The sequence below is a fragment of the Bolinopsis microptera genome, chromosome 4 (genome assembly GCF_026151205.1).
Source record: "Bolinopsis microptera isolate Bmic1 chromosome 4, MBARI_Bmic_1.0, whole genome shotgun sequence".
Lineage (NCBI taxonomy): Eukaryota > Metazoa > Ctenophora > Tentaculata > Lobata > Bolinopsidae > Bolinopsis > Bolinopsis microptera.
The window spans coordinates 12,679,155-12,690,842 of record NC_087075.1 but is presented as its reverse complement, the minus strand read 5'-3'; positions in this window follow the sequence as shown (position 1 = coordinate 12,690,842).

The window sequence follows — 11,688 nt, the reverse complement described above, 5'->3', positions numbered from 1 at the left end:
TCTTTACGATTGTATCGTCCGATTTGCAAGAATAACGCGTGTGCAATAAAATGCATTTGACTGGCATGGTTTTCTTGGCGCGATAGACAAATTGCTGGGTAATAATGGTGATCGCGCGCTTGAACCGCGCACACCGTGCGCGTATATTTGATGTTAGCCCGGCGAAAATTTTAGCCCGACGAATGTGCGGACACCTTAACCCGGCGAAAGGCTGCTTTCGCCTGGCGAGTTATCCCGGCGAAAATCTTCGTTCGCCGGCGAATGGGCTGACTGGGAGGGCGATCAATGCAGGCAAAGTAAGGAAATATTAGAGGTTAAAATGCAAATGTAAACACGATTATCTAATATAATAAGCTAATTTGACCAAAACCCATAATTATGGGTAGAGTGGACCGCTGCCGGTGTCTCTCTTTCCCAAACAAAAGTAAATGATATTAATTTGGATGACCGTCTGCAATTAATGCAAAATGATACGGAGAATAAAATCGGTCGCTCGCTTTTCCCATTCATTTACAATTGCAATTGTAATAGATTAAGCTAGAAGAACTTCCCGAAGGCAGCTGTACTCGGCAATAAAGATTCAATAAACTTCAGCTTATTCACTAACTACCACCCTTATCCCGAAATACTATAGGGTTCTCCTGAATCTCCATTACCGTTGCCAAGTGTCTCCGTCACTATCCGGAAGTGCGGCACACGTATTCCCGTGACAACTGTTCACACAACAACGGACTGTCTAAACAAGCGTGTGTCGCCTCCCTGACCCCTGTACTCCGACTAGACTCCGATATCTTATTATCCGCGGTTCCTCCTTCAGTTACTTACAAGCTCAACTTTGTTACGACCTAGAAATGTTTCTAGTATGTTGTATATTTTATAGCTTGTTCCAAGTGTTACCCGTGTGAGAAATATTGTTTTCTCCGCCTTGTTTTGAAAAATTGTAATTATCAAAAACCCTTTTTTTCTTTTCGTACATCCCACTTCCTCCGCCCTATTTTCATTGAAATTAAGCAACATTTTTATTTTTCTACAGTTGTTAGTAAGTAGACCTCAGCGGGTTTACATTGAGAGTGAGACCCGCCTTCCTTCCGACTAGACTACATAAATATCCAAAATTATTTCCCACTCATTCAACTCTTTTCACTGCTCTCATTAATTATTTAATCTTTACAATTGTCTTGTTAACAACAATACCGTCTCCACTAATTTCCGTTCCACTTCTTATCCTCGATCTTATTTTCATATTTTGTCCTCACGCCAGACACTTTAATTTGGCACATCACAATATCTTGTATTAGGTATCTGCCAAATCTAGTATCTACCTGAATAACCCGATCTAGTATAGTAGTATCTGCTCCAGTGAGCAGGTAAATTAAACTCCTGTCTCCAGCGCCGTAGTCTATTACAGTCCTCCAGAAAGTCTGTTCATGACCTAGATCTGGATGAGCATGAAAAGGAGAAGATGAAACTTCCTCGTGGAGTGAGGTACGGATATCGCGGGAGGTAGAGGTAGATACAGTGGTACTCAGTACTGTCTCCGTGAATCCTCCTGGAAGGAGAGAAGAAGTGAATCTGTTGAAGTACAAGGGAACTGTCTTCCCCGAACACCGGGCTTGAGTTGAGCTTGAGTTGAGCTTCAGTCACTTCATGTGGTGTGACGTCACGTGATATGGCGTCAGGGACGTAGCCAGGATTTTTCTTTGAGGGGGGCTGTCGGCGAGCGAAGCGAGCCGACGCGTCCAATCAAGGTGCGCAGCGAGCGAAGCGATCAAGCTGTGGCAGGGGTCTGGGGGCGCAGCCCCCAGCGGGGTCCAGGGGCGGAGCCCCTTGGCGGGGGCTAGGGGGGCGCAGCTCCCCGGAAATTTTTTGCGAAACAGGGTGTTTTAGACGACATTTGGCATTAAAGAAATTTGTAGGACAGCAATAAACTGGGATTGAAAAGAATCAAGTACTCACGTAAATTTGGTAACTTCACAACAGCAATCTGCATTCTCCAATCAGAATTTACGACTTACTCAGGCCTCATCGTCTTAAGATTTTTACATTTCCTACGGTCTAGGGGACACTATTGACTATAATTATAGAAGTCTTCAAGAATGTTTGCTTGGATTTAATGACATATATTTACTAATCCACAGTTCAAATCTTTGACTGACTGCAGTCATAAACACAGCCCAGTTACCAGGCGACCATGGGGACTAGGGGGCTTATCTTTTTTCTGGGGTTCGATTTTTTCCGGGGGGGGGCTGCCGCCCCCCTAGCCCCCCCCCCCCCTGGCTACGTGCCTGTATGGCGTCACAATGAGGAGTCCTCAGTCACATTCTAGAGTTCAGAAAAAGAGTAGAACAATTATTAAAAAATTACCAAAAATGTTCTCAATTTTTTGGGCGGTCATGAGCGTGAATAATTATTAAATTATTTCCGTGGAAGACTAACATTTTAACCGTTTGTGATCTTGAGTCTGGCTTCTTGGAACACTTTAAAACCTTAGACCTGTAACATAAGTCCCTAGAGAGTTATGGGCAAAAACTGTTTTGGTCACGTGACATGCTAGTAAAACACGTGAATTCGATTGTTTCGGGCTCGGATTAGGATAGGGTCTGGCCACTCCGGACGTTGGCCTTAACGGGCGATACCTACTCGTAAAATATTTGTTTCAAATAGACGACGAGTCAAATTACTCGACGAGTCCAACTTGGCGTTTACTGGGCGGCGCTCAGCCTGTCATTCCGCCTAATCTCTATTCATGTTTATGAACATGATAGCCTGAGATCCCCAGGTAACTTGGCGTGCGTCTTGGTAGGTTATACTTATAAACCTACAACGTTCGCTAAAATCTAGCATTTTTAGACCACCCCACTACACCCTTTCCTTGCCCGGGTTTGTCCCAATTTAAAAAACCCACATACCAAATACGGTGGTAAAGATTCTTAGTCTAGATTTGTATGGGATTTGACCTGTATTTCAGCTAATTAATGTTGTGCATTGTTCGTGGAGGTCGAAACTTTGGTTTTCTGATGGTTTTGGACAGGTACTACTTATTTAACATGAAACATGGGCCACCTACCCCGGAACACAAATCGCAAACGGGGGTAAAGATTCTCAGTCTGTATTTGACCTGAATCTCAGCTATTTGACCTGGATTTCAGCTAATTAAAGTTGTGCATTGTTCCTGGGCGTGGCTTGAATGGGCCAAACTTAATATTTCTGATGGTTTGGGATAGGTACTAGTAATTATTCAACCACCAAAACATTTGCTACTTACCCGGGAACATAAATCGCATACGGGGGTAAAGATTCTCAGTCTGGATTTGTATGGAATTTTCAGATATTTTGGGTTAGGCGTGGCCCCTGGAAGTGGCCTGAGTGGGTCTAGAGGTCAAAACTTTGTTTTTCTGATGGTTTGGGACAGGTACTACTTATTTACCCTCCGGAACACATGCCACCTACCCGGGAACACAAATCGCATACAGGGCCGAGTAAAGATTTATGACTTGAATTATAGCTTTTAAGACAAAGACAAAGACAAAGACAAAGACAAAGACAAAGACAAAGACAAAGACAAAGACAAAGACAAAGACAAAGACAAAGACAAAGACAAAGACAAAGACAAAGACAAAGACAAAGACAAAGACAAAGACAAAGACAAAGACAAAGACAAAGACAAAGACAAAGACAAAGACAAAGACAAAGACAAAGACAAAGACAAAGACAAAGACAAAGACAAAGACAAAGACAAAGACAAAGACAAAGACAAAGACAAAGACAAAGACAAAGACAAAGACAAAGACAAAGACAAAGACAAAGACAAAGACAAAGACAAAGACAAAGACAAAGACAAAGACAAAGACAAAGACAAAGACAAAGACAAAGACAAAGACAAAGACAAAGACAAAGACAAAGACAAAGACAAAGACAAAGACAAAGACAAAGACAAAGACAAAGACAAAGACAAAGACAAAGACAAAGACAAAGATCCTGTTCTTGATAAAGACTTCATCTTTGATAATTTCTCTGAGATAACAGCTGATGAACTCAAAGACCTGGTATCGAAGATGTCCAACAAGTTCTGCTGCTTGGATCCAATCCCAGCATTTCTCTTAAAAAACTGTGTCGCTGAACTGACACCTATTTTACTCCACGTCTTGAACTCATCCTTAAAGACTGGAATCTTTCCCTCAGATATGAAGAAAGCAGTCATCAAGCCGACTTTGAAGAAGGAAAATGCTGATGTTGATATTCTCAGTAACTATCGACCAGTCTCTAACCTCTCTGCCTTCTCCAAGATCCTAGAGAGAACTGTACTTAACCAGCTCAATGTCCATCTCACGACACATAGCCTTTACTCGGACGTCCAATCTGGATACCGCCCTAACCACAGCTGTGAAACATTACTTGTAAGAATGTGTGATGATCTTAACAAAGAAATTGAAGCTGGGAATGTTGTTATTGTTGTACTTCTCGACTTAAGTGCAGCGTTTGATACCATTGACCACACAGTCTTATTGGAAAAGCTTATGAAAGACTATGGAATTACTGGAAGTGCACTGCAATGGATAAAGTCCTACCTTGAGAAGAGACACTTCTGTGTGAATATTGACGATACTCTTTCTACTTTCTTGGAGCTTTTGTTTGGAGTTCCCCAGGGATCACTCTTGGGGCCTATTCTTTTCATCCTCTATATCAAAGCTCTCCAAAAAATTGCTGCCAAATATGGTCTTGATATACAGCTATATGCAGATGATTCCCAACTGTACATCTCGTTTCAACCAAACCATGTGGTACAGTTCACTGATGTCCAAGACAGGACAAACAAATGTCTTGCAGAGATCAAAACATGGATGGTGAACAATTACATGAAACTGAATGAAACAAAGACAGAACTACTGGTGTTAGGAAAGAGCCATGTTCTAAAAAAGTGTGAACTCAGTGTCAGACTACAATTCGGAAGCACTGAAATTCTACCTACGGAGTGCAAAGGAGACAGCTGGAAGAGTCTAGGTGTCAAATTTGATGAAACTTTAAACATGGAAAGACAAATAAATAATGTGAAAAGGAAATGTAGCTGGACAATGATGAACTTAAGAACTATTGGTCGTTACCTGGATGAAGGCATTAAATTGATGTTGGTGAAACAACTGGTTATATCTAAATTAGATTACTGTAATTCTCTGTACATGAATCTACCCAAGACCAGATTAAACAAACTCAGATCCACCCTTAATGGGGCAGTTCGTTTCATCTATAACATAGAAGACAGAACCACGGACTTGGTTCCCTTCTATAAGAAGGCCCACATACTCCCTATAGACCAACGAATCTTCTTTAAGGTTTGTCTTTTAACCCACAAATCAGTTCACGGTACTGCACCTGATTACCTAAAAGCATTACTAGATGTGGCTGTAGTGGATACAGAACTTTCAAACACCATGACCAGGTCGAAAAGATCTGGTGACCATCTCATGTTAAAGGTACCAAAGAATAAAAGGTCCAAAGTTGATGACAGACGTTTCTCAAGCCATGCACCGATTGCATGGAACTCTCTTCCAATGATGTTGAGATGTATTACTGATACCAACTGCTTCAAGCGAATGTTAAAGAACCATTTATATAATCAGTTTTGATGTTTTTTCTTCCCATTTGTCTTCACTTTGCAAGACACATTGGCTTTTATTTTTTACTGCACTCCATTTTATGTCTTGATCTCTACCTTTCTAGGATCTGTCTCTCTTTTTTGTTGATCATGTCACTGTATTATCATTTATAGTACCTACACGTATTGTATGGTTTCTGCTTCTTTTTTGTTTAGTGTGGTGTTTACAATAAAAGATGTTTTAATTTTGTCTTAAGCCTTTTTGAGTTATACTTTTGTTCATTTTACACATTTGCTCACATTACTCACAGTCAGCCGCTCTGACATGGTTAATCTCTTCCTTGTGTTGTTGGTTAATCATATGAGCGGGATATAAATACCTCATTTCATTTCATTTCATTTCATTTCATTTCTTCTTCGTAGGCTGTGGTCATTATCACTAATGGAAAGTTCGTGACCACTGTAAGATGTTATTCGTATCAAAGTCTTCATAAATACGAGCAGTTTAGGGAGACCTCTGAAAGCTTATTTTCGTAAATTTTACAAATATACGTACGTGCGGCGGGTAAAATGCATATTGCATACAAAATCGCATATACAATTCAAGGAAACGTCTTCTGTAATGGATCATCACGTAACGTGATCTGATCAGCTATAAGGTATGTTAGTTAGCACAATGTTATACTAAGTGGACAAAGACTCCTAGCTCCGACTTCAAACATCGCTTTGACTCCTCTCTCAATCCCTCCTTAACTCCTACCACGCCTCCTTAGACGTCCAATCCTTGTACACCTCCTGTGACATGCACCTTGCCCTCAAAACTGTCATCTCCTCCGTTGAACAGAATCCCTCTCGTCTTCCCTTCAATGTCACCACCACCACCAAAGGCTCCCTCATCAACTGACGGCTCCTTCTACTCCCAAGACGAAGGTGGTACAATGGGATCCCCCCTCATTGTTGAACTAGCTGAAATCCGCCTAGCTGAAATCGAGACCTTAGCTTTATCTTCATTTCCTGACCCTCCGAACACTTACTCCCATTTCGTCGACGACGGCCTTGGATCTTTCAGAGATAGAAACCACGCAGAATCCTTCCTTACATTCCTTAACTCCCTTACTGAAGACCTCAACTTTACCCAAGAACATCCCTCTACTATACCCTTCCTTGACGTTCTCATCCACCCTGACAAATCCACATCAGTCTACAGAAAACCCACCCACACCAACATCTACACCAAGTACTCCTCCTGCACCACCAACTCATCTAAGAACGCAGTCATCCGATCACTGACCAGAAGAGCCCACAACATCTGCTCACCCCAACACCTTGACGACGAACTCCAGACAGTACGACACGTTTGCCTCCAGAACGGCTTCCCTCCCCACCGCATCACCACCATCATGGACGAAGTACAACAGAAATTCACCAACCCCCCTCGCCACCAATCCCTAGCCACATTCAACCGACAGACCCGTGAACATTCCCTTAATGTTTCTCTTCTTTTCCATCCCTCCCTATCCAAACCCATCTCCAGTCACCCACTCCTTGGCTACCTCCCTCCGCAACCTCCTCACCAAAACGAAGACCACACCCCCCACTCATCTCACTCCCAACACCATCTACGAAATTTCCTGCTCACAGTGCCCCTCAAAATACACCGGACAGACTTACAGACCGGCTTGATTCACCGCATGAATGAACACGAACGATGTTACAGACTCAACAACGCCATTGCATTGACGAATCCACAGACAGAATCAAATCAGCCCCTGCACATCATGCCCTGACCACCGGCCACACCATCTCCTGGAACAACATCGAAGTCCTCAAATCCCTCACCTCACGCTCCCAACTTGACCTTACAGAACACACAGCTATACAAATACGACAACCAGCCATGAACAGAACAGACCACGCACCTAAATGTAGTTCCCTCTGGGACCCCATCCTTCCTAAAATTGTCAAATCCTTAAAGTCCAAACCATCTGGCATTTCCTTCTCAACCTCAACAGAAGCCTAAATTTGTATTAACATTGTACTGTAATTTTCACTTTCCCACCCATACCACCCCCACCCTCCATCCTTGACACCACTCCATCACATATAAGCATTGTCAACCCCATCACATTCAGCTGACGACGATTAACACATGTTTATTGAAAGTTTCTACAAGTTAAACCATCGTATCTCTTATATGATTCTAACCCAACTCCATTCAGTTTTAAGTGGACAAATAAAAGGCTATCGTGGTGTCCCAGGTAACTCGTACTCCGTTTTATAGATCTAGATTGTAAAATGTTACCTTAACATAAAGATTCGGCGGAATAACAGGCCGAGCGCCGCCCAAAATTGATAAAAAGATAAGGATCAAGTTGTCAACATAACATTGTTCATGAACTAATTTGTTCTGCACGATAAGTGCACTGTGTATAATTAAATTTAAAAGTAAGGACTTTTGTCAAATTCAATTTGTGATTAATGCGTACTCCATTTTACCGATTTATAAAAATTTCACATGAAACGAAATTAAATCACGATTCTAAATTTCATGTGCAACAGCATTACACATACGCGCTGACCTTCAGTACAGACCCACAATTTTGGGCAAGATCAATATTTTGAGGTAAAATTTAAGAATATGTCATGAGTTATAAAGCAATGAAAGGCATTAGTTTGGTCAAATCAAACGGAACATATGCTATCAGACTTTCAACTGACTAAGTCATATTTTGTGTCGGATGATATGATTTGAGATCAGTATCACATCATCCATCATCATGGGACATGAGCCGATCAAATTAAAGGGGAGCTGGTCGTTTAGCTCCGGACAGTCTACGCACGGTCCCTGCACGGTCCATGCAACAACAAAAGAACACTCCATGCACGGTCCCTGCACGGTCCCTGCACAATAAAAACTTGATGCACGGTCCCTGCACGGTCAGTCCCTGCACGGTCTATGCACAGTCCCTGCACACTCCCTGCACGGTCTATGCACGGTCCCTGCACAGTAACATATGAACACCGGCTACTAGCCACTTTTGTAATAACAGCTCCTCATTTTCACATTACCAAACCGGCTACTAACCAGCACTGAAAAAGTGGTCATTAGCCGGCTACTAACCGGCTACTAGCTGGCTAGCGACTACAAAGTGGCTAAGAACCGGCTACTAGGCGGTCACTAGCCGGCTATTAGCTGAGCTCTAAAGCATACCTACTTTCTCGAGGTTCCAAACCGGCTACTAGCCGGCACTTAACTAGCCGGCTACTAACCGGCTACTAACCGGCTAGTAGCCACCATGTGGCTACTAACCGGTCACTAGCCGGCTATTAGCTTGGCTCTAAAGCAGGCCTGCTTAGTAAGTCTGCCTAGTAGGTTAGTAGCCAGTAGGTCTGCTTTAAAGCTCAGCTAATAGCCGGCTAGTGACCGCCTAGTAGCCGGTTAGTAGCCACTTTGTGGTCACTAGCCGGTTAGTAGCCGGTTAGTAGCCGGTTAGTAGCCGGTTAGGTAATGTGAAGTTGAGGAGCTGTTATTACAACGGACGTACATATGGGTACTGCTCTAAATGACTGTGACTCATTTCCGGGTATTGACAGAGCCTTCCTTATTTCTAGCAACAAGAAGGAACTGCTGAAGTCCAGCTGTAAAGTCCCCGCTACACCTCAACAGAACTCCTTTGCGGATACGTGACGATCAAGTCGAGCTGTAAAGTCCCCGCTACACCTCAACAGAACTACTTTGCGGATACGTGACGATCAAGTCGAGCTGAATTTCATTTTTATCATATCATCATATCATACCATTAGCTAATAACAAACCATGGCGAAGTAACAAGTCACTAGGTTCCTTACTCTGCACTGAGAAGGACATTCAAAGAAGGAGAATCCTAGCTGAGATTGCTTTCAAGAACTTTGGAAAAGTATGGTTGTCCGGTAAGAAAATTTCCCTTGAAAGAAAGCTGAGGTTATATGATTCTCAAGTTGTATCTGTATTGATTTACAACTCAAAATAGTTGGAGTCCTAAGAAAGCAACCATGGAGAAAATGGACACACTTCATCGTAGACACCTCAGGTCCATTTTAAACATCAAATGGCCTAAAGGTATGATAAGCAACAAATCATTGTATGAACGGTGCAAAGTTGAAAAGTTATCCAAGCGTATTGAACACCAGCGGTGGAAGATGTTTGGACACATTCTCAGGAGTATGAAGAACACCCCAGCCCAAACGGCTCTCTCTTTTGCAATTGAATCAGATAATTTATTCATTGGTAGATTGGGGAGACCTAGAATGAACTTGTTATCGGTTTTAAGAAGTGATTTAAGTAGCAGAAATTTGCGAATGGACAACTTGCATGAATTGAACGAAATTAGAGATATAGCTGCATGCAAAAGATGTTGGGGGAATCTTTTTCAATGGTACAGTTTACCGCATTAAGGTATTTTTAAGAATCATTTTTGTCGGTAAGATCCTGTTTTATAATAATAATAATAATCCTATCATACTAATTCATATCATCATATCATATCATTATGGAACATGCTCATGGGAGGGAATTAAATTATTATATTCACACTTGTTTCTCTTTCGACAAAGATGTGACGACGTTAAATTTTAATGAATTTTTAAATTTTTGTTGTAAGAAGACTCTTGCACATTATTTATTTAGTCTCTATTGATGTATAGTCAAGACGGGAGTGGTTGGTCATGATGATGTGATACTGATCTCGAATCATATCATCCGCCACAAAATATGAAATAACTCATGACATGATCTTAAATTTTGCCATCAGCTATGTTCTTTACCTTAAAATATTGATCCTGCCTAAAATTGTGGGTCTATGAAGGTCAGCGCGTATGTGCAATACTGTTGCACACGCAATTTGAATTTAGAATCGTGAGGTTATCTTCATTGGTTCTTTGTAACATAATTATGCGACGCCAGAAATATTACTTTGATGAATTATTATTTTATGAATTATAAGTCGAACATATAATTGGGGTAACAAACTAATTTGTGAACAACTGTGGTGTCTCGGGAAATGAACGGTAACAAATGGTTTTTTATAAAATAATCAAAAACTTGTTCCTGTTTATATTATCAATGATTTCTCTTCGTGGTTATCTCAGTGCTAATTATCTGATAGTGATAATTCATCAAAGTAATATTTCTCGCGTCGCATAATTATATTACAAAGAACCAATGAAGTCTACCATGAGTGAGCTGAGTCATGCGTGGGGTGACTCAGGTGAGTATTCATATAAAATGATCTTTATTGCGAGTTTTCTCTTTGTGATTGTGTTCCAATGTATAACAATTGCGTTAAGTTACTTTCTTAGCTTATAGGAATGACTCGGATCACTCATTCAATTTGTTTTATTGCTCATTATGCTTCTAAATTCACTCATTTCGATCGAGCATCGCCCAAAGTCAAGTAAGTAAGTATGCTTCTCAAAGTCGTTACATAGAGCACTTTACATTTTTTCTGAGATTAATTGTAACTTTAATTCAATTCCCTTACTTTAAATTTAACTCTTCCAGTACGTTGCAGTTTGCACAAAATACTATTACACTCAGGTATATTTAAAGGGACATACACCAAAACCTTTTTTGCCGGGACCCGGGAATTGACTTCATATTATGAAAGTATAGATTACAACTGTAAGTTTTGAGGCATTGAAAACTTTTTTGAGAGTACGCACATTCGAAAACAAAATTCTTTTTCGAAAGTTTTGGAAATTTTGAGAAGTCTGTCACTGTAATACTGATATTTCAGTCATTTTACAAGTTTTTTGGCTCATTTTTAATAATTAAAGACACAACATTAATAATTAAAAACACAACATTTATAAAAATATGTGTAGCTAGAAAATTATTTATAACAATTTGTTTTCTATAAAAATAACCTATTTGGTAATAAAAGATTTGTCTTATTAATATAATATAAGCTGATTACGATTCGATCTGTAGAAATTATTTCAAAAAACTGATCCTTTTTGAATTATAGGCATTTTAAGCCTTAAATTTGCCATTTTTGGCCCTTTTTTACGATGAATTTTATTAAATACCAAGTCGTTTGAGCGGCCACATTTCATAC